We start from the raw sequence: 23816 nt of genomic DNA, 5'->3' as shown, positions 1-23816 counted from the left end.
AGCACACTGGAGGAGCTCTGGACACCTCCCAGGGGAGGTGCAGGTCAGGGGAGTGGTCACTCCCCTTTCCTTTGTCCAGATTCGCGCCAGAGCAGGGGCTAAGGGGTCCCTGAACCGGTGTAGACTGGCTTATGCAGAATTGGGCACCTCTGTGCCCAACAAAGCATTTCCAGAGGCTGGGGGAGGCTACTCCTCCCCTGCCTTCACACCATTTTCCAAAGGGAGAGGGTGTCACACCCTCTCTCAGAGGAAGTTCTTTGTTCTGCCATCCTGGGCCAGGCCTGGCTGGACCCCAGGAGGGCAGCTGCCTGTCTGAGGGGTTGGCAGCAGCAGCAGCTGCAGTGAAACCCCAGGAAGGGCAGTTTGGCAGTACCAGGGTCTGTGCTACAGACCACTGGGATCATGGGATTGTGCCAACTATGCCAGGATGGCATAGAGGGGGCAATTCCATGATCATAGACATGTTACATGGCCATATTCGGAGTTACCATGGTGAAGCTACATATAGGTAGTGACCTATATGTAGTGCACGCGTGTAATGGTGTCCCCGCACTCACAAAGTTCAGGGAATTGGCTCTGAACAATGTGGGGGCACCTTGGCTAGTGCCAGGGTGCCCTCACACTAAGTAACTTTGCACCTAACCTTTACCAGGTAAAGGTTAGACATATAGGTGACTTATAAGTTACTTAAGTGCAGTGTAAAATGGCTGTGAAATAACGTGGACGTTATTTCACTCAGGCTGCAGTGGCAGGCCTGTGTAAGAATTGTCAGAGCTCCCTATGGGTGGCAAAAGAAATGCTGCAGCCCATAGGGATCTCCTGGAACCCCAATACCCTGGTACCTCAGTACCATATACTAGGGAATTATAAGGGTGTTCCAGTAAGCCAATGTAAATTGGTAAAAATGGTCACTAGCCTGTTAGTGACAATTTGGAAAGAAATGAGAGAGCATAACCACTGAGGTTCTGATTAGCAGAGCCTCAGTGAGACAGTTAGGCACCACACAGGGAACATATACATGCACACCTATGAGCACTGGGGCCCTGTGTGACAGGGTCCCAGTGACACATACATATAGGCCACAAACCTATGAGCACTGGGGTCCTGACCAGCAGGATCCCAGTGACACATAACAACCATACTGAAAACATAGTGTTTTTACTATGAGCACTGAGGCCTGGCTATCAGGATCCCAGTGAGACAGTGAAAACAGTGACAAACACCCTGACATACACTCACAAACAGGCCAAAAGTGGGGGTAACAAGGCTAGAAAGAGGCTACCTTCTCACACAACCCCCCCCCCAAACGAAGGACAATAAGGCTAACCTTGGCCAGTTGAGACTTTATTGTCTAAGTGTTGATAAGTAGAGAGTAGCTCTGCAATAGACTGGTTACTCCCTTTATCATCCACTATATGGTTACTTCCCTGTGGGGATGTAAACCACCCTGTTTGAAGTTTTTTAGCTAAGCAACAATGTGAAGATGTATTTTCAGAATTTCTATCAGTAAGTTTTAGTTTAGAGCAGTGGGAATTGTCCACTGAACCTATTTGTAGTGATGGAAATGCCAGACAGGGATGCTGTCTCAGAAAAGCCATAGCTGGGCAAAAACTTTGTCCATATGGCTGGAAGAGAGAACAGGGATGCTGTTTCTCTTGAGTTGGAGCAGGGCAGGGATGCTGTCCTATGAGCTCCACACTAGGGCAGGGATGCTGTCCTAAGTGTTGTGAGGTAGTGCAGGGTTTCTGCACTAAAGTTTCTCTGGGAGGGTTGTAGGGATGCTCCATGTTAACTAAAATGGTGCTGTTTTTCTCACCAATGTTAGTTATCCCACAGAGAGGTACTTCCACCTCAGGGAGTCCAGCTTTGCCAGCTGATGATTCCCTTGGAACAGGTGCCACCCCAGGAGAGGTTTCTCCCACCACAGGAATAGTATCCTGAATGGTAGGGTGGTTAGGGGATACTGTGATACCCTTTTTACCTGTTGATGGAGAGGGATCCTGAGTTTTCAGGCCTTCTCTCCTTTGCTTTTTCATTTCACTTGAAATGAGAGGGAACAATTCCTCAGGGATGCCCAGCATGGCTGCATGGGCATAAAACTCTACATCAGCCCAACCTGAGGCCTCTAGGTCATTACCTAAGAGACAGTCTACAGGTAAGCTAGGTGATACCACCACCTGCTTAGGGCCAGTAACTCCACCCCAACTAAACTGAATTATAGCTAAGGGAAGAAACTTAGTGGAGTTATGGACATCAATAATCTTATACTGTTGTCCAATGATGTGTTGTTCAGGAGGCACTAGGTTTTCAGTCACCAAAGTGAAACTGGCACCTGTGTCCCTGTAGGCCAAGGCCTCAACACCATTTATTGAAACTGTCTGCCTGTACTTATCCATTGTAAGGGGACAAGCAGCCAGTGTGGTAAGGCCAATGCCACTAGGTGTGACAGAAACTGTCTTGGGACTGATTACATCAGTTTCCACTATGGACCCATAAGTGAACCCAACTACACCCTTTGCTTGACTGTTGCCAGCAGTCCCACCACTAGTACCACTACTGCTAGGGGCACTAGAGCTTGATGTATTAGTGGTGGTAGGCTCAGGGGGTTTACCTGGACAGGACTTATCCCCTGGCCTATGGCCTCTGTTTTTAACACACAAAGCACCAAGGCTTTTTAATGTGTGCAGGTCGGGAAGAAGAGGAAGAATTTGTTTTATCCCCACCCTCTGAAGAGTGTTTAAGATTTGAAGTGGGATCTTTGGTTTTACCCTTATCCCCATGCTTATCTTGAGATTTTTCACCATCTTTCTTCTTATTGCCATCTTTGTCACCCCCTGTATGAACTTTTCTGTTCACCCTTGTTCTGACCCATTTGTCTGCCTTCTTTCCCAATTCTTGGGGAGAGGTCAGATCAGAGTCTACCAGGTACTGGTGCAACAAATCAGACACACAATTATTAAGTATATGCTCTCTCAGGATTGTGTTATACAGGCTTTCATAATCAGTAACTTTACTGCCATGTAACCACCCCTCCAAGGCCTTCACTGACTGGTCAATGAAATCAACCCAGTCTTGTGAAGACTCCTTTTTGGTCTCTCTGAACTTTATCCTGTACTGTTCAGCGGTTAAGCCATAACCATCCAGGAGTGCATTCTTAAGAACTGTAAAATTATTGGCATCATTTTCTTTCACAGTAAGGAGCCTATCCCTACCTTTTCCACTAAATGATAGCCATAGGATAGCAGCCCACTGCCTTTGAGGGACATCCTGTACAACACAGGCCCTCTCAAGTGCAGCAAACCACTTGTTAATGTCATCCCCCTCCTTATAAGGGGGAACTATCTTGTGCAGATTCCTGGAATCATGCTCTTTTGCAGGATGACTATGGGGAATACTGCTGCTGCCACCATGGGTATCTAAACCCAACTTCTGTCTTTCCTTGTCTAATTCAAAAGACTGTCTATCCAAATCCAGCTGTTGCTTTTTAAGCTTCAGTCTGGTTTGTTCCACCCTCAAATTATTGAGTTCCCTCTCTAACATTCTGTCATCAGGGTTGGTGGGAGGGACATTTCTAGAAACAGAGCTATGATGGGAATGAACAGAAGGAGACCTGTCCCTTACAGAAGCCACCCTAACAGCTTGGTTTACAGAAACATTACTACCAGTATGGTGAGAATAAATGCTTTTGCTATGATGTGAGACAACACTATTTATTTGGTGTGGCTCATCATCATTACCATCTATGCTAGATTGTCTAGTAATGGGCAGGCTAGGAAGTTTCTTTCCTGAATCTTTTCCTGGGGGAGTCCCTGAATCAGATTGGGAACTATTAGGTACTTTTTCAACAGATGGGGCACCTATGGCCTTATCCTGTTCTCTAAGCATGTTAAGTAACAGTTCCAAGGAAGGATTTTTCCCTACACTCAAACCTCTCTCTATACAGAGACTCCTTGCTCTTTTCCAGCTAAGGTTGTCATATGCAAGTTTGGACAGATCAACAGTTTGGCCTGTGCCAGACATTTTTTAGAGAGAGTTAAAGTGATACAAAAAGAGAAAAAAGTTTTCAGAACTTTTTGGAAAGACAGAAAAAAACTTTTTAAACTTTTAAGAACTTTTTTTAAAGTTTAGAGGTACTTTTCAGCACTTAGAAAAGAGTGAAAAGAGGAAATGCAAAACTTTTTGGCTATGTGTATATACACTGACCTTGTTTTGTATATTTTTCTCTTATGAAAAGTACAATGACAAGAGTGGTAAGTAGTCTCAAGCACTTATCCCACCACTGCACAACCAATGTAGGAGGCTGGACTGGCTTGTAGTGAGTACCAAGGGGTACTTGCACCTTGCACCAGGCCCAGTTATCCCTTATTAGGGTATAGGGTGTCTAGCAGCTTAGGCTGATAGATAATGGAAGCTTAGCAGAGCAGCTTAGGCTGAACTAGGAGACGTGTGAAGCTACTACAGTACCACTTAGTGTCATATGCACAATATCATAAGAAAACACAATACACAGTTATACTAAAAATAAAGGTACTTTATTTTTATGACAATATGCCAAAGTATCTTAGAGTGTACCCTCAGTGAGAGGATAGGAAATATACACAAGATATATATACACAATAGCAAAAATATACAGTATAGTCTTAGAAAACAGTGCAAACAATGTATAGTTACAATATGATGCACTGGGGAAACATAGGGATAGGGGCAACACATACCATATACTCCAAAAGTGGAATGCGAACCATGAATGGACCCCAAACCTATGTGACCTTGTAGAGGGTCGCTGGGACTATTAGAAAATAGTGAGAGTTAGAAAAATAACCCTCCCCAAGACCCTGAAAAGTGAGTGCAAAGTGCACCAAAGTTCCCCTAAGGACAAAGTAGTCGTGTTAGAGGAATAATGCAGGAAAGACACAAACCAGCAATGCAACAACTGTGGATTTCCAATCTAGGGTACCTGTGGAACAAGGGGACCAAGTCCAAAAGTCACAAGCAAGTCGGAGATGGGCAGATGCCCAGGAAATGCCAGCTGCGGGTGCAAAGAAGCTTCGACTGGACAGAAGAAGCTGAGGTTTCTGCAGGAACGAAAAGGGCTAGAGACTTCCCCTTTGGTGGACGCATCCCTCTCGCCGTGGAGAGTCGTGCAGAAGTGTTTTCCCGCCGAAAGGACGCCAACAAGCCTGGCTAGGCGCAAATTGTGCGTTTGGCGTTTTTGGACGCTGCTGGGGCCCAGGAGGGACCAGGAGGTCGCAAATTGGACCTGAAGAGAGAGGGGACATCGTGCAAGACAAAGAGCCCTCACTGAAGCAGGTAGCACCCGGAGAAGTGCAAGAAACAGGCACTACGAGGATGCGTGAAACAGTGCTCGCTGAAGTTGCACAAAGGAGTCCCACGTCGCCGGAGACCAACTTAGAAAGTCGTGCAATGCAGGTTAGAGTGCCATGGACCCAGGCTTGGATGTGCACAAAGGATTTCCGCCGGAAGTACACAGGGGCCGGAGTAGCTGCAAAGTCGCGGTTCCCAGCAATGCAGCCCAGCGAGGTGAGGCAAGGACTTACCTCCACCAAACTTGGACTGAAGAGTCACTGGACTGTGGGGGTCACTTGGACAGAGTCGCTGGATTCGAGGGACCTCGCTCGTTGTGCTGAGAGGAGACCCAAGGGACCGGTAATGCAGCTTTTTGGTGCCTGCGGTTGCAGGGGGAAGATTCCGTCGACCCACGGGAGATTTCTTCGGAGCTTCTGGTGCAGAGAGGAGGCAGACTACCCCCACAGCATGCACAAGCAGGAAAACAGTCGAGAAGGTGGCAGGATCAGCGTTACAGAGTTGCAGTAGTCGTCTTTGCTACTATGTTGCAGGCTTGCAGGCTTCCAGCGCGGTCAGCGGTCGTTTCCTTATCAGAAGGTGAAGAGGGAGATGCAGAGGAACTCGGATGAGCTCTTGCATTCGTTATCTAAAGTTTCCCCAGAGACAGAGACCCTAAATAGCCAGAAAAGAGGGTTTGGCTACCTAGGAGAGAGGATAGGCTACTAACACCTGAAGGAGCCTATCAGCAGGAGTCTCTGACGTCACCTGGTGGCACTGGCCACTCAGAGCATCCAGTGTGCCAGCAGCACCTCTGTTTCCAAGATGGCAGAGGTCTGGAGCACACTGGAGGAGCTCTGGACACCTCCCAGGGGAGGTGCAGGTCAGGGGAGTGGTCACTCCCCTTTCCTTTGTCCAGTTTCGCGCCAGAGCAGGGGCTAAGGGGTCCCTGAACCGGTGTAGACTGGCTTATGCAGAATTGGGCACCTCTGTGCCCAACAAATCATTTCCAGAGGCTGGGGGAGGCTACTCCTCCCCTGCCTTCACACCATTTTCCAAAGGGAGAGGGTGTCACACCCTCTCTCAGAGGAAGTTCTTTGTTCTGCCATCCTGGGCCAGGCCTGGCTGGACCCCAGGAGGGCAGCTGCCTGTCTGAGGGGTTGGCAGCAGCAGCAGCTGCAGTGAAACCCCAGGAAGGGCAGTTTGGCAGTACCAGGGTCTGTGCTACAGACCACTGGGATCATGGGATTGTGCCAACTATGCCAGGATGGCATAGAGGGGGCAATTCCATGATCATAGACATGTTACATGGCCATATTCGGAGTTACCATGGTGAAGCTACATATAGGTAGTGACCTATATGTAGTGCACGCGTGTAATGGTGTCCCCGCACTCACAAAGTTCAGGGAATTGGCTCTGAACAATGTGGGGGCACCTTGGCTAGTGCCAGGGTGCCCTCACACTAAGTAACTTTGCACCTAACCTTTACCAGGTAAAGGTTAGACATATAGGTGACTTATAAGTTACTTACGTGCAGTGTAAAATGGCTGTGAAATAACGTGGACGTTATTTCACTCAGGCTGCAGTGGCAGGCCTGTGTAAGAATTGTCAGAGCTCCCTATGGGTGGCAAAAGAAATGCTGCAGCCCATAGGGATCTCCTGGAACCCCAATACCCTGGTACCTCAGTACCATATACTAGGGAATTATAAGGGTGTTCCAGTAAGCCAATGTAAATTGGTAAAAATGGTCACTAGCCTGTTAGTGACAATTTGGAAAGAAATGAGAGAGCATAACCACTGAGGTTCTGATTAGCAGAGCCTCAGTGAGACAGTTAGGCACCACACAGGGAACATATACATGCACACCTATGAGCACTGGGGCCCTGTGTGACAGGGTCCCAGTGACACATACATATAGGCCACAAACCTATGAGCACTGGGGTCCTGACCAGCAGGATCCCAGTGACACATAACAACCATACTGAAAACATAGTGTTTTTACTATGAGCACTGAGGCCTGGCTATCAGGATCCCAGTGAGACAGTGAAAACAGTGACAAACACTCTGACATACACTCACAAACAGGCCAAAAGTGGGGGTAACAAGGCTAGAAAGAGGCTACCTTCTCACACTAAGGCTGATAGAAGCTAGCTATAGCAGAGCAGCTTAGGCTGAACTAGGAGACATGCAAAGCTCCTACTATACCACTGGTGTCATATGCACAATATCAGAAGAAAACACAATACACAGATATACTAAAAATAAAGGTACTTTATTTTTATGACAATATGCCAAAAGTATCTCAGTGAGTACCCTCAGTCTGAGGATGCCAAATATACACAAGATATATGTACACAATACCAAAAATATGCAGTAATAGCAAAAGGAAGTAATGCAAACAATGTCAAGTTGCAGTAGATTGCAATAGGAGCACATAGGTATAGGGGCAACACAAACCATATACTCCAAAAGTGGAATGCGAACCACGAATGGACACCAAACCTATGTGAGCTTGTAGAGGGTCGCTGGGACTGTGAAAAAACAGTGAGGGTTAGTAAAATAGCCCACCCCAAGACCCTGAAAAGTAGGTTTAAAGTACACCTATAACCCCCAGAGAACACAGAAGTCGTGATAGGGGGTTTCTGCAAGGAAGACCAACACCAGCAAAGCAACCAAAGTGGATTTCCGGACCTGAGTACCTGTGAAACAAGGGGACCAAGTCCAAGAGTCAAGAAAATGTTGAGAGTGGGCAGATGCCCAGGAAATGCCAGCTGAGGGTGCAAAGAAGCTGCCACTGGATGGTAGAAGCTGTAGATTCTGCAAGAACGAAGAGGGCTAGAAACTTCCCCTTTGGATGATGGATGTCCCACGTCGTGAAGAAGCTTGCAGAGGTGTTCCCACGCAGAAAGACCGCAAACAAGCCTTGCTAGCTGCAAGGGTTGCGTTTAGGGTTTTTGGATGCTGCTGTGGTCCAGGAGGAACCAGGATGTCGCCACTTGGATGAGGAGACAGAGGGGGAACCCATCAAGTCAGGGAGCCTTCACAGAAGCAGGCAGCACCCGCAGAAGTAATGGAACAGTCACTTGGAAGAGGAGTGAACCGGAGTCCACCCGAAGACACAAAAGGGAGTCTCACGACGCCGGAGGACAACTCAGAAGGTTGTGCACTGCAGGTTAGAGTGTAGGGGACCCAGGCTTGGCTGTGCATGAAGGAAATCCTGGAAGAGTGCACAGGAGCCGGAGCAGCTGCAAATGACACGGTACCCAGCAATGGAGTCTAGCGTGGGAAGGCAAGGACTTTCCTCCACCAAACTTGGACTGAAGAGTCACTGGACTGTGGGAGTCACTTGGACAGAGTTGCTGAGTTCCAGGGACCACGCTCGTCGTGCTGAGAGGGGACCCAGAGGACCGGTGATGCAGTCTTTTGTTGCCTGCGGTTGCAGGGGGAAGATTCCGTTGACCCACGGGATATTTCTTCAGAGCTCCTGGTGCAGAAAGGAGGCAGGCTACCCCAAGAGCATGCACCACCAGGAAACAGTAGAGAAAGCCGGCAGGATGAAGCAATACAAGGTTGCAGTAGTCTTCTTTGCTACTTTGTTGCAGTTTTTGCAGGCGTCCTGAGCAGTCAGCGGTCGATCCTTTGGCAGAAGGTGAAGAGGGAGATGCAGAGGAACTCTGGTGAGCTCTTGCATTCGGTATCTGAATAATTCCCCAAAGCAGAGACCCTAAATAGCCAGAAAAGGAGGGTTGGCTGCCTAGGAAGGAGGATAGGCTAGTAAGACAGGTAAGAGCCTATCAGAAGGAGTCTCTGACGTCACCTGATGGCACTGGCCACTCAGAGCAGTCCAGTGTGCCAGCAACACCTCTGTTTCCAAGATGGCAGAGGTCTGGAGCACACTGGAGGAGCTCTGGGCACCTCCCCTGGGAGGTGCAGGTCAGGGGAGTGGTCACTCCCCTTTCCTTTGTCCAGTTTCACGCCAGAGCAGGGCTGGGGGATCCCTGAACCGGTGGAGACTGGTTTATGCAGAGATGGGCACCCTTTGTGCCCATCAAAGCATTTCCAGATGCTGGGGGAGGCTACTCCTCCCCAGCCCTGACACCTTTTTCCAAAGGGAGAGGGTGTAACACCCTCTCTCTGAGGAAGTCCTTTGTTCTGCCTTCCAGGGCCAAGCCTAGCTGGACCCCAGGAGGGCAGAAACCTGTCTGAGGGGTTGGTAGCAGCTGCAGTGAAACCCCGGGAAAGGCAGTTTGGCAGTACACCGGTCTGTGCTAGAGACTCGGGGATCATGGAATTGTCTCCCCAATGCCAGAATGGCATTGGGGTGAGAATTCCATGATCTTAGACATGTTACATGGCCATGTTCGGAGTTACCATTGTGACGCTATACATAGGTAGTGACCTATGTATAGTGCACGTGTGAAATGGTGTCCCCGCACTCACAAAGTCCGGGGAATTTGCACTGAACGATGTGGGGGCACCTTGGGGTGGGTCCAGGGTGCCCACACACTAAGTAACTTAGCACCCAATCTTCACCAGGTGAAGGTTAGACATATAGGTGACTTATAAGTTACTTAAGTGCAGTGGTAAATGGATGTGAAATAACGTGGACGTTATTTCAATGAGGCTGCAGTGGCAGGCCTGTGTAAGAATTGTCAGAGCTCCCTATGGGTGGCAAAAGAAATGCTGCAGCCCATAGGGATCTCCTGGAACCCCAATACCCTGGGTACCTCAGTACCATATACTAGAGAATTATAAGGGTGTTCCAGTATGCCAATGTGAATTGGTGAAATTGGTCACTAGCCTGTTAGTGACAATTTAGAAAGCAGAGAGAGCATAACCACTGAGGTTCTGGTTAGCAGAGCCTCAGTGAGACAGTTAGTCATCACACAGGGAACACATACAGGGCACACTTATGAGAACTCGGGCCCTGGCTGGCAGGGTCCCAGTGACACATACACTAAAACAACATATGGGGGTAACATGCCAGGCAAGATGGTACTTTCCTACACAAACCCCCCCCCAAACGAAGAATAATAAGACTAGCTATGACCTGATGAGTCTTCATTGTCTAAGTGGAAATATCTGGAGAGTCCATCTGCATTGGAGTGGGTACTCCCAGGTCTATGTTCCACTGTATAGTCCATTCCCTGTAGAGATATGGACCACCTCAACAATTTAGGGTTTTCACCTTTCATTTGTTTTAGCCAAAGTAGAGGTTTGTGGTCTGTCTGAACAATGAAGTGAGTGCCAAACAGGTATGGCCTCAACTTCTGAAGTGCCCAGACCACAGCAAAGGCCTCCCTCTCTATGGCAGACCAACGCTTTTCTCTAGGGGTCAACCTCCTGCTGATAAAAGCAACAGGTTGATCCTGGCCCTCAGAATTGAGTTGTGATAAGACTGCCCCTACCCCTAATTCAGATGCATCAGTTTGAACAATGAATTTCTTGGAGTAACATGGGCTTTTTAGGACAGGTGCAGTGCACATGGCCTGATTCAGCTCCTCAAAAGCTTTCTGACAGCTAGCTGTCCACAATACCTTTTTAGGCATTTTCTTTGAAGTGAGGTCATTAAGTGGGGCTGCAATGGAGCCATAGTTCTTAATGAACCTCCTGTAATACCCAGTGAGGCCTAAGAAGGCTCTCACCTGGGTCTGAGTTGTAGGGGGAACCCAATCTATGATAGTTTGGATTTTCCCCTGAAGTGGTGCAATCTGTTCTCCACCTACCAGGTGTCCCATATAAACCACTTTCCCCTGCTCTATCTGGCACTTTGAAGCCTTGATAGTGAGGCCTGCCTTTTGCAGGGCCTCCAAAACTTTCCACAGGTGGACCAGGTGATCATCCCAGGTGGAGCTAAAGACAGCTATATCGTCCAGATATGCTGCACTAAAAGCCTCCAACCCCTGCAGGACTGTATTCACCAACCTCTGAAAAGTGGCAGGTGCATTTTTCAAACCAAAGGGCATTACTGTGAATTGGTAGTGCCCTCCAATAGTCGAAAATGCAGTTTTTGCTTTAGCCTCCTCTGATAACTTGATCTGCCAATACCCTGCAGTCAAATCAAAGGTGCTTAGATACTTGGCAGATGCCAGTGTATCTATGAGCTCATCTGCCCTGGGTATAGGGTGAGCATCAGTTTTTGTCACCTGGTTGACACCTCTGTAATCTTCACAAAACCTCATCTCTCTTTTCCCATCTTTTGAGTGAGGCTTTGGTACAAGCACCACAGGAGAGGCCCATGGGCTTTCAGAATGTTCAACCACTCCTAGTTCAAGCATTTTCTGAACCTCTTGTTTTATGCAGTCTCTGACATGGTCAGGCTGCCTATAGATCTTACTTTTGACAGGCATGCTGTCTCCTGTATCTATAGTATGCTCACACCAAGAAGTGGTGCCTGGCACAGTAGAAAAGAGTTCTGAAAATTGACCTAGGAGATTTATGCAGTTGTCTTTCTGCTTAGCAGTAAGACAGTCTGCCAAAACTACACCTTCCACTAGAGCATCTTGTTCTGTGGAAGAGAAGAGATCAGGGAGAGGGTCACTCTCTTCTTCCTGTCCTTTGTCTGTTGCCATGAGCAGGGTGAGATCAGCCCTGTCATAGTAGGGTTTTAGGCGATTCACATGGAGCACCCTAAGGGGACTCCTGGCAGTGCCCAGGTCAACCAAGTAGGTGACCTCTCCCTTCTTTTCAACAATGATTTGGGATCCACTCCATTTGTCTTGGAGTGCTCTTGGGGCCACAGGCTCCAATACCCACACCTTTTGTCCTGGTTGGTACTGAATCAGAACAGCCTTCTGGTCATGCCATTGCTTTTGGAGCTCTTGGCTGGCCTGAAGGTTTTTACTGGCCTTTTTCATTTACTCAGCCATTCTGGGTCTGAGGCCGAGTACATATTCCACTATGTCTTGCTTAGGAGCTTTTAAAGGTTGTTCCCAACCCTCCTTCACAAGTGTTAGGGGACCTCTTACAGGGTGTCCAAATAGGAATTCAAAGGGGCTGAAGCCCACTCCTTTCTGAGGTACCTCCCTGTAAGCAAAAAGGAGGCAAGGTAACAGGACATCCCATCTCCTCCTGAGTTTTTTAGGGAGTCCCATTATCATTCCTTTGAGAGTTTTATTAAACCTCTCTACCAGTCCATTTGTTTGTGGATGATAAGGTGTGGTGAATTTGTATGTTACACCAAATTCCTTCCACATGGCCTTCAAGTATGCAGACATAAAGTTGCTACCCCTGTCTGATACAACCTCTTTTGGGAAGCCCACCCTGGAAAAGATTCCCAGGAGGGCTTTTGCCACTGCAGGTGCTGTAGTGGTCCTTAGAGGAATAGCTTCAGGATATCTTGTGGCATGGTCCACTACCACCAAGATAAACCTATTGCCTGAAGCAGTAGGAGGGTCAAGGGGGCCAACTATGTCAACCCCTACCCTTTCAAAGGGAACCCCAACCACAGGCAGTGGAATAAGGGGAGCCTTTGGGGTGTCACCAGTCTTGCCACTGGCTTGGCAGGTCACGCAGGACTTACAAAAATCCTTTGTGTCCTCTGACATCCTAGGCCAGTGAAACAGGGGGATAAGCCTTTCCCATGTTTTAATCTGACCCAAATGTCCAGCCAAGGGAATGTCGTGTGCCAGAGTTAGGAGGAACTCTCTGTACTGCAGGGCAATGACCAATCTCCTGGCTGCTCTAGGTTTTGGGTCCCTTGCCTCTGTGTACAAGAGGTTGTCCTCCCACTAAACTCTATGTGAGTCACTGACATCCCCATTTTGCTGTTTGACAGCTTGCTGTCTTATACCCTCTAATGTGGGAAAGGTTTGCTGTGCCACACTCAGCTCCTCCCTGGCAGGCCCCCCTCCACCCAAAAGCTCAGCAGTGTCTGCTGCCAGCTCCTCTGGTGAAGGTTCTGCACAGGGGGGAAATTCTTCTTCCTCAGAAGTAGAATCATCTGTAGAGGGAGGGATAGTGGGTAGGGATTTACCCTTACTAACCCTAGCTTTAGGGAGCACTTGGTCCATTGTTCCAGGATCCAAGTCACCCTGTCCTTTTTGCTTTTTGGCCTGAGCCCTGGTTAAAGCAAAAATATGCCCAGGAATGCCCAGCATTGCTGCATGAGCCTCCAAATCCACTTCTGCCCAAGCTGATGTCTCTAAATCATTCCCTAGTAGACAGTCTACAGGTAAATCTGAAGCAACCACAACTTTCTTTGGACCAGTAACCCCCCCCCCCCCAGTTGTGATTCACAACAGCCATGGGGTGGCTAAGAGTGTTGTTATGAGCGTCTGTCACTTGGTACTGGTGACCAAGTAGGTGTTGTTCAGGGTGTACCAGTTTCTCTATTACCATGGTAACACTGGCACCTGTGTCCCTGTAGGCCTGAACCTCAACACCATTGATTAGGGGAAGTTGCTTGTACTTATCCATATTAAGGGGACAAGCAACCAAGGTGGCCAAATCAATGGCACCTTCAGAGACTAACACAGCCTCTGTGGTCTCCCTAACAAGACCAACCCCAAATAAGTTACCAAAAGTGAGCCCAGCTACTCCCTTGGATTGGCTATTAGTAGGTTTGCTCCCACCACCACTGCTATTACTAGGGGCACTAGAGGTTGCAGTAGGGGTTGTGGTAGTGGGAGGCTTGGTGCTTTTCTTTGGACAACTGGCATCAGTTGTCCAATGGCCTTTTACTTTACATAAATAGCACCACAGTTTCTTTACTTGATTAGAAGAGGATTTGGACCCACCTCCCCCACCAGAGTGTTTTTGTGGGCCTGATGAAGACTCATTTTTAGATTTGTCCCCACCCTTGTCTGAAGACTTACCATCCTTCTTCTTGCCATCTTTGTCACCCCCTGTATGAACTTGCATGTTCACTCTTGTTTTGACCCATTTGTCTGCCTTCTTTCCCAATTCTTGGGGAGAGGTCAGATCTGAGTCCACTAGATATTGGTATTACAAATCATACACACAGTTATTCAGAATATGCTCTCTCAAGATTAGATTGTACAGGCTTTCATAGTCAGAAACTTTACTGCCATGTAACCACCCCTCCAAGGCCTTCACTGAATAGTCAATAAAGTCTACCCAGTCTTGTGAGGACTCTTTTCTGGTTTCTCTGAACTTAATCCTGTATTGTTCAGTGGTGAAGCCAAATCCATTAAAGAGTGCATTCTTCAAAACTGCAAAATTATTGCCATCACTTTCCTTCACAGTAAGGAGCCTATCCCTACCCTTTCCACTGAAAGATAGCCATAGGATAGCAGCCCACTGCCTTTGAGGGACCCCCTGTACCATACAGGCCCTCTCAAGTGCAGCAAACCACTTGTTAATGCCATCCCCCTCCTTGTAAGGGGGAATCTTGTGCAGATTCGTAGAATCATGCTCTCTCACAGGATTGCTATCAGGAATACTGTTGCTGCCACCATGGGGTCCTAACGCCAACCTCTGTCTCTCTTTTTCTAAGTCTAGGGATTCCCTGTCTAGAGCCAGCTGTTGCTGTTTAAGCTTCAGTCTGGACTCTTCCACTCTCAACTTATTGAGTTCCCTTTCTAACATCTTGTCATCAGGGTGGTGTAGGAGGCTGGACTGGCTTGTAGTGAGTACCAAGGGGTACTTGCACCTTGCACCAGGCCCAGTTATCCCTTATTAGTGTATAGGGTGTCTAGCAGCTTAGGCTGATAGATAATGGTAGCTTAGCAGAGCAGCTTATGCTGAACTAGGAGACGTGTGAAGCTACTACAGTACCACTTAGTGTCATATGCACAATATCATAAGAAAACACAATACACAGTTATACTAAAAATAAAGGTACTTTATTTTTATGACAATATGCCAAAGTATCTTAGAGTGTACCCTCAGTGAGAGGATAGGAAATATACACAAGATATATATACACAATAGCAAAAATATGCAGTATAGTCTTAGAAAACAGTGCAAACAATGTATAGCTACAATAGGATGCAATGGGGAAACATAGGGATAGGGGCAACACAAACCATATACTCCAAAAGTGGAATGCGAACCACGAATGGACCCCAAACCTATGTGACCTTGTAGAGGGTCGCTGGGACTATTAGAAAATAGTGAGAGTTAGAAAAATAACCCTCCCCAAGACCCTGAAAAGTGAGTGCAAAGTGCACTAAAGTTCCCCTAAGGACAAAATAGTCGTGTTAGAGGAATAATGCAGGAAAGACACAAACCAGCAATGCAACAACTGTGGATTTCCAATCTAGGGTACCTGTGGAACAAGGGGACCAAGTCCAAAAGTCACAAGCAAGTCGGAGATGGGCAGATGCCCAGGAAATGCCAGCTGCGGGTGCAAAGAAGCTTCGACTGGACAGAAGAAGCTGAGGTTTCTGCAGGAACGAAAAGGGCTAGAGACTTCCCCTTTGGTGGACGGATTCCTCTCGCCTTGGAGAGTCGTGCAAAAGTGTTTTCCCGCCGGAAGAACGCCAACAAGCCTTGCTAGTTGCAAATCATGCGTTTGGCGTTTTTGGACGCTGCCGGGGCCCAGGAAGGACCAGGAGGTCGCAAATTGGACCTGAAGAGAGAGGAGACGTCATGCAAGACAAAGAGCCCCCACAGAAGCAGGTAGCACCCGAAGAAGTGCCAGAAACAGGCACTACGAGGATGCGTGAAACGGTGCTCGCTGAAGTTGCACAAAGGAGTCCCACGTCACCGGAGACCAACTTAGAAAGTCGTGCAATGCAGGTTAGAGTGCCGTGGACCCAGGCTTGGCTGTGCACAAAGGATTTCCGCCGGAAGTGCACAGGGGCCGGAGTAGCTGCAAAGTCGCGGTTCCCAGCAATGCAGCCCAGCGAGGTGAGGCAAGGACTTACCTCCACCAAACTTGGGCTGAAGAGTCACTGGACTGTGGGGGTCACTTGGACAGAGTCGCTGGATTCGAGGGACCTCGCTCGTTGTGCTGAGAGGAGACCCAAGGGACTGGTAATGCAGCTTTTTGGTGCCTGCGGTTGCAGGGGGAAGATTCCGTCGACCCACGGGAGATTTCTTCGGAGCTTCTGGTGCAGAGAGGAGGCAGACTACCCCCACAGCATGCACAAGCAGGAAAACAGTTGAGAAGGCGGCAGGATCAGCGTTACAGAGTTGCAGTAGTCGTCTTTGCTACTATGTTGCAGGTTTGCAGGCTTCCAGCGCGGTCAGCAGTCGGTTCCTTATCAGAAGGTGAAGAGAGAGATGCAGAGGAACTCGGATGAGCTCTTGCATTCGTTATCTAAAGTTTCCCCAGAGACAGAGACCCTAAATAGCCAGAAAAGAGGGTTTGGCTACCTAGGAGAGAGGATAGGCTACTAACACCTGAAGGAGCCTATCAGCAGGAGTCTCTGACGTCACCTGGTGGCACTGGCCACTCAGAGCAGTCCAGTGTGCCAGCAGCACCTCTGTTTCCAAGATGGCAGAGGTCTGGAGCACACTGGAGGAGCTCTGGACACCTCCCAGGGGAGGTGCAGGTCAGGGGAGTGGTCACTCCCCTTTCCTTTGTCCAGTTTCGCGCCAGAGCAGGGGCTAAGGGGTCCCTGAACCGGTGTAGACTGGCTTATGCAGAATTGGCCACATCTGTGCCCAAGAAAGCATTTCCAGAGGCTGGGGGAAGCTACTCCTCCCCTGCCTTCACACCATTTTCCAAAGGGAGAGGGTGTCACACCCTCTCTCAGAGGAAGTTCTTTGTTCTGCCATCCTGGGCCAGGCCTGGCTGGACCCCAGGAGGGCAGATGCCTGTCTGAGGGGTTGGCAGCAGCAGCAGCTGCAGTGAAACCCCAGGAAGGGCAGTTTGGCAGTACCAGGGTCTGTGCTACAGACCACTGGGATCATGGGATTGTGCCAACTATGCCAGGATGGCATAGAGGGGGCAATTCCATGATCATAGACATGTTACATGGCCATATTCGGAGTTACCATTGTGAAGCTACATATAGGTAGTTACCTATATGTAGTGCACGCGTGTAATGGTGTCCCCGCACTCACAAAGTTCAGGGAATTGGCTCTGAACAATGTGGGGGCACCTTGGCTAGTGCCAGGGTGCCCTCACACTAAGTAACTTTGCACCTAACCTTTACCAGGTAAAGGTTAGACATGTAGGTGACTTATAAGTTACTTAAGTGCAGTGTAAAATGGCTGTGAAATAACGTGGACGTTATTTCACTCAGGCTGCAGTGGCAGGCCTGTGTAAGAATTGTCAGAGCTCCCTATGGGTGGCAAAAGAAATGCTGCAGCCCATAGGGATCTCCTGGAACCCCAATACCCTGGGTACCTCAGTACCATATACTAGGGAATTATAAGGGTGTTCCAGTAAGCCAATGTAAATTGGTAAAATTGGTCACTAGCCTGTTAGTGACAATTTGAAAGTAATGAGAGAGCATAACCACTGAGGTTCTGGTTAGCAGAGCCTCAGTGAGACAGTTAGGCACCACACAGGGAACATATACATGCACACCTATGAGCACTGGGGCCCTGTGTGACAGGGTCCCAGTGACACATACATATAGGCCACAAACCTATGAGCACTGGGGTCCTGACCAGCAGGATCCCAGTGACACATAACAAACATACTGAAAACATAGTGTTTTCACTATGAGCACTGAGGCCTGGCTATCAGGATCCCAGTGAGACAGTGAAAACAGTGACAAACACCCTGACATACACTCACAAACAGGCCAAAAGTGGGGGTAACAAGGCTAGAAAGAGGCTACCTTCTCACAGGTGGGTGGGTTGGGAATGTTTTGACACAGAAGAAAGATGTGAATGAGCAGAGGGAGACCTGTCCCTAACAGTTGGCACCCTAACAACCTGGCCTCCAGGAACAAAAACATCCCTAATGTTATGGGAGCTTCTATTACTACCAGCATTGCTAGGTGGTCTGCTAAGGGGCAGGTTAGGAAGGGAACCCTGTAACACTCCTTCAAGGGCATCCACTGAGTCAGCCTTATCATCTTCAATAAGCATATTAGACAAAACATCTCTAGAAGGGTTCTTTCCTACCACTAAACCTCTATCAATTCAGAGACTCCTTAGGCTCTTAACGTTAAGGTGGTCATAAGTAGTATTGACCAAATTAAGAGGGGTTCCTACACCAGACATGATAGAAAAAGGTTTAGGGACAGATAAAAGAGAGAAAAAGTTTTAGGACTTTTTAAAAAACAGGAAAAAACATTTTTTTCAACTTTTTGAAACTTTTTGAAAGTTTAGGAGTACTTTTCAGCACTTAGCAGATAGTGTAAGAGAAGAAAAGCAAAACTTTTTGGTTAGGTGTACATACACTAAACTTGTTTAGTATATTATTCTCTTATGAAAAGTACAAAATGACAAAGTGGTAAGTAGTTGCAAGTACTTATCCCACCGCTGCACAACCAATGTAGGAGGCTGGCCTGGCTTGTAGTGGGTACCAAGGGGTACTTACACTCTGTACCAGGTCCAGTTATTCCTTATTAGTGTAGAAGAGGTGTTTCTAGCAGCTTAGGCTGATAGAAGGTAGCTATAGCAGAGCAGCTTAGGCTGAACTAGGAGACATGCAAAGCTCCTACTATACCACTGGTGTCATATGCACAATATCATAAGAAAACACAATACACAGATATACTAAAAATAAAGGTACTTTATTTTTATGACAATATACCAAAAGTATCTCAGTGAGAACCCTCAGTATGAGGATGGCAAATATACACAAGATATATGTACACAATACCAAAATTATGCAGTAAAAGCAAAATGAAGTATTGAAAACAATGTAAAGTTACAGTAGATTGCAATAGGAGCACATAGGTATAGGGGCAACACAAACCATATACTCCAAAAGTGGAATGCGAACCACGAATGGACCCCAAACTTATGTGAGCTTGTAGAGGGTCGCTGGGACTGTAAGAAAACAGTGAGGGTTAGAAAAATAGCCCACCCCAAGACCCTGAAAAGTAGGTGTAAAGTGCACCTATAACCCCCAGAGAACACAGAAGTCGTGATAGGGGGTTTCTGCAAGGAAGACCAACACCAGCAAAGCAACCAAAGTGGATTTACGGACCTGAGTACCTGTGAAACAAGGTGACCAAGTCCAAGAGTCGCGACAATGTCGAGAGAGGGCAGATGCCCAGGAAATGCCAGCTGAGGGTGCAAAGAAGCTGCCACTGGATGGTAGAAGCTGTGGATTCTGCAAGAACGAAGAGGGCTAGAAACTTCCTCTTTGGAGGATGGATGTCCCACGTCGTGAAGAAGCGTGCAAACGTGTTCCCACGCAGAAAGACCGCAAAGAAGCCTTGCTAGCTGCAAGGGTTATGTTTAGGGTTTTTGGATGCTGCTCTGGCCCAGGAGGGACCAGGATGTCGCCACTTGGATGAGGAGACAGAGGGGGCTCCCAGCAAGTCAGGGAGCCTTCACAAAAGCAGCCAGCACCCACAGAAGTACCAGAACAGGCACTTGGCAGAGGAGTGAACCAGAGTCCACCCGAAGACACAAAAGGGAGTCTCACGACGCCGGAGGACAACTCAGAAGGTTGTGCACTGCAGGTTAGAGTGTAGGGGACCCAGGCTTGGCTGTGCATGAAGGAAATCCTGGAAGAGTGCACAGGAGCCGGAGCAGCTGCAAATCACGCGGTACCCAGCAATGGAGTCTAGCGTGGGGAGGCAAGGACTTACCTCCACCAAACTTGGACTGAAGAGTGACTGGACTGTGGGAGTCACTTGGACAGAGTTGCTGAGTTCCAGGGACCACGCTCGTTGTGCTGAGAGGGAATCCAGAGGACCGGTGATGCAGTCTTTTGTTGCCTGCGGTTGCAGGGGGAAGATTCCGTCGACCCACGGGAGATTTTTTCAGAGCTCCTGGTGCAGAAAGGAGGTAGGCTACCCCCAGAGTATGCACCACCAGGAAACAGTTGAGAAAGCCGGCAGGATGAAGCAATACAAGGTTGCTGTAGTCGTCTTTGCTACTTTGTTGCAGTTTTGCAGGCGTCCTGAGCAGTCAGCGGTCGATCCTTTGGCAGAAGGTGAAGAGGGAGATGCAGAGGAACTCTGGTGAGCTCTTGCATTCGGTATCTAAAGAATTCCCCAAAGTAGAGACCCTAAATAGCCAGAAAAGGAGGTTTGGCTACCTAGGAAGGAGGATAGGCTAGTAAGACAGGTAAGAGCCTATCAGAAGGAGTCTCTGACGTCACCTGATGGCACTGGCCACTCAGAGCAGTCCAGTGTGCCAGCAACACCTCTGTTTCGAAGATGGCAGAGGTCTGGAGCACACTGGAGGAGCTCTGGGCACCTCCCCTGGAGGTGCAGGTCAGGGGAGTGGTCACTCCCCTTTCCTTTGTCCAGTTTCGCACCAGAGCAGGGCTGGGGGATCCCTGAACCAGTGTAGACTGGCTTATGCAGAGATGTGCACCCTTTGTGCCCATCAAAGCATTTCCAGAGGCTGGGGGAGGCTACTCCTCCCCAGCCCTGACACCTTTTTCCAAAGGGAGAGGGTGTAACACCCTCTCTCTGAGGCAGTCCTTTGTTCTGCCTTCCTGGGCCAAGCCTGGCTGGACCCCAGGAGGGCAGAAACCTGTCTGAGGGGTTGGCGGCAGCAGCAGCTGCAGTGAAACCCCGGGAAAGGCAGTTTGGCAGTACCCGGGTCTGTGCTAGAGACTCGGGGGATCATGGAATTGTCTCCCCAATGCCAGAATGGCATTGGGGTGACAATTTCATGATCTTAGACATGTTACATGGCCATGTTCGGAGTTACCATTGTGACGCTATACATAGGTAGTGACCTATGTATAGTGCACGTGTGAAATGGTGTCCCCGCACTCACAAAGTCCGGGGAATTTGCCCTGAACGATGTGGGGGCACCTTGGCTAGTGCCAGGGTGCCCACACACTAAGTAACTTAGCACCCAACCTTCACCAGGTGAAGGTTAGACATATAGGTGACTTATCAGTTACTTAAGTGCAGTGGTAAATGGCTGTGAAATAACGTGGACGTTATTTCACTCAGGCTGCAGTGGCAGGCCTGTGTAAGAATTGTCAGAGCTCCCTATGGGTGGCAAAGGAAATGCTGCAGCCCATAGGGATCTCCTGGAACCCCAATACCCTGGGTACCTCATTACCATATACTAGGGAATTATAAGGGTGTTCCAGTATGCCAATGTGAATTGGTGAAATTGGTCACTAGCCTGTTAGTGACAATTTAGAAAGCAGAGAGAGCATAACCACTGAGGTTCTGGTTAGCAGAGCCTCAGTGAGACAGTTAGTCATCACACAGGGAACACATACAGGGCACACTTATGAGCACCGGGGCCCTGGCTGGCAGGGTCCCAGTGACACATACACTAAAACAACATATATACAGTGAAATATGGGGGTAACATGCCAGGCAAGATGGTACTTTCCTACACCTTTCCTATCTCTGTCAAGGCCCCATTGGCGTGGGGCCTCGCTTCTGCATTGGCACGGCGTGCCCCTGTTAGTTCCTGCCTCTCCCCACTCTCTCTTTTCTTCCCCACTTACCTTCTATTTCTTTTTCCTTCTTTTCTGTCGTCTTCGTTTTCTTCCTAACTTATGCCTTTCTTTCCTATCCATGATTCCCTTTTCTTTCCCAGCATGCCTTCCTTTTCCCTGCATGCCTTGGAACCTTATTTAATATGGTGCTTTTTCTATAGAATTCTATGACATAATCCCAATCCAATATGGTGACTTTTACTTCCTGTCGGTCACTTCCTGTTCTTTTGGTATATAAGGTGTCTGATTCCTCTTCTCTTTGCGCTGCAACACTTCCTTTGGGTGGTGATCTTCGCTCCTATTCTTCTGCGTCAGATATTGATTTTCTGATCCTGTTCCAGCTTTTTCCTGGTCATTTTTGCCTTTTTGTTCTGATTTACTTTTTGAGGTTTTTCCCCTTTTGTTTTTTTTTCCCTTGGGGACTCCTTCTGGAGGGCACGAACTGCCTTTGGCGTTCCCTCTGTCAGCAGCACCGTGGCTACCAGAAAGGGTCGCCCCTATTTGGGCTTAGGCAGAACCTACAAGAACCTTGCCACACTTCCAGTGGGCCACAGACATAAACTTCGAGTAGGTCATGACATATTCACGAAATTCTAACCAACTGAAAAAAAGTTTTATTTACTAGGCACAAAGCCACTTGTTCCCCAGAATTCCTTCACTCATTCCTGGAATAGAGATACACATTTTGGCAGGAGACTATTCAAGAAAACAAAATTGGGGGCACAAACTGCTGGCAAATCAAACCATCTGATACCTTATTTCCAGCATGTTTATCTCATAGAGAATTCCTATTTGTCAATGAAACTGTTCCGAAAACTACTTGCCTAGGTTTCGCTTCACCAACAGATTTAAATGTACCCCTCATTTCTAAAGCAAACTCTGCATTTTTTAAATTGGAAATGGAAAATAAATATGCCTAATAATGTCAATTACATGATTCAAAACAGTGCTTTTAGTATGATATTAAGGGGGTCATAACGTGTGTGGCAGCCGGACCGCCAGGGAACTGCCAGCTCCGCCAGGATCTTAAATCCTGGCGGTCTGGAGCAGTGCTGCCCTGGGGATTATGACCTTGTTCTTCGCCAGCCTTTTCATGGCGGTAACACCACCATGAAAAGGCTGGCGAAGAAGAGGTGCAGGTGGCCACAGGGTGGCCCCTGCACTGCCCATGCACTTGGCAAGGGCAGGGCAGGGGCCACCCCGCCCAGCACCCTCGAAATGTTCACTGTCTGCTTTCCTTGTGGGCTACTTCTTCTCTAAAGATGCAGGTCCTTCAGCAAATAGATCAGGTCCCAGGTGTTCTAGTTGTTCTTCTATTACATTATCTACAGATAGTGTAAGTAAATGTTGTCATAGATTGCTGTCACAATCAAGTCTGGCTATTTGAAGAAATATATTTTGAAAGTAAAAGACAATACAACTTTAGTTGATTTTATTTTGTCCAAATCCATCAAAAGGAAAAAAATATGCAGGGAGGGCCAACTCTAACAATTAGGATCTGTTATTTCTACATATGGGCCCAATGCCATATGCTGTCACTTTTTTCAGCTGCCCTGAAACTCCATGCCACAGTCCCTTCCTCTACCGTTCCTCCTGATAAGGAGAGTGAGGAGCTGTATTATATTGGTAGGAAAGTATGTGCCCTTCTTGGAAGATATGACAGGTCACCCTGGGGCACTCTACAATAGTTCATATAAGACTTGCCCAGAGACAGACATCACAATTTCTTAGAAATGATGGTATCTAGCTATATCACCAGTGCTGCAGCGGTTACACCCATCATAGCAGCTTGTGGATATTGTCATGCTTTGACTTCATGCTGCTCATTCTGGCTCAGGCTCACAGGGCAGAGGGCTGAAGCCTGAAGCTGTACAGCGGATCTTGATACACCCTTTTTTCAGGGAACACATTGTTTGGCTTTCATGCTGACAATGAGATGTCCTTTTTGAAGACTGAACTCAACACTCTACAGGCATTTGGGCTGGGAAAATGAAGAAATATAGGAGACATCCCTGAAGGCCCTACCACCGCCGATATTTCCATCCGAGGG

The sequence above is a fragment of the Pleurodeles waltl genome, chromosome 7 (assembly GCF_031143425.1).
Source record: "Pleurodeles waltl isolate 20211129_DDA chromosome 7, aPleWal1.hap1.20221129, whole genome shotgun sequence".
In the NCBI taxonomy this organism is placed as follows: domain Eukaryota; kingdom Metazoa; phylum Chordata; class Amphibia; order Caudata; family Salamandridae; genus Pleurodeles; species Pleurodeles waltl.
The sequence above is the reverse complement of the archived record's forward strand: the minus strand, read 5'-3'. Positions refer to the sequence as shown.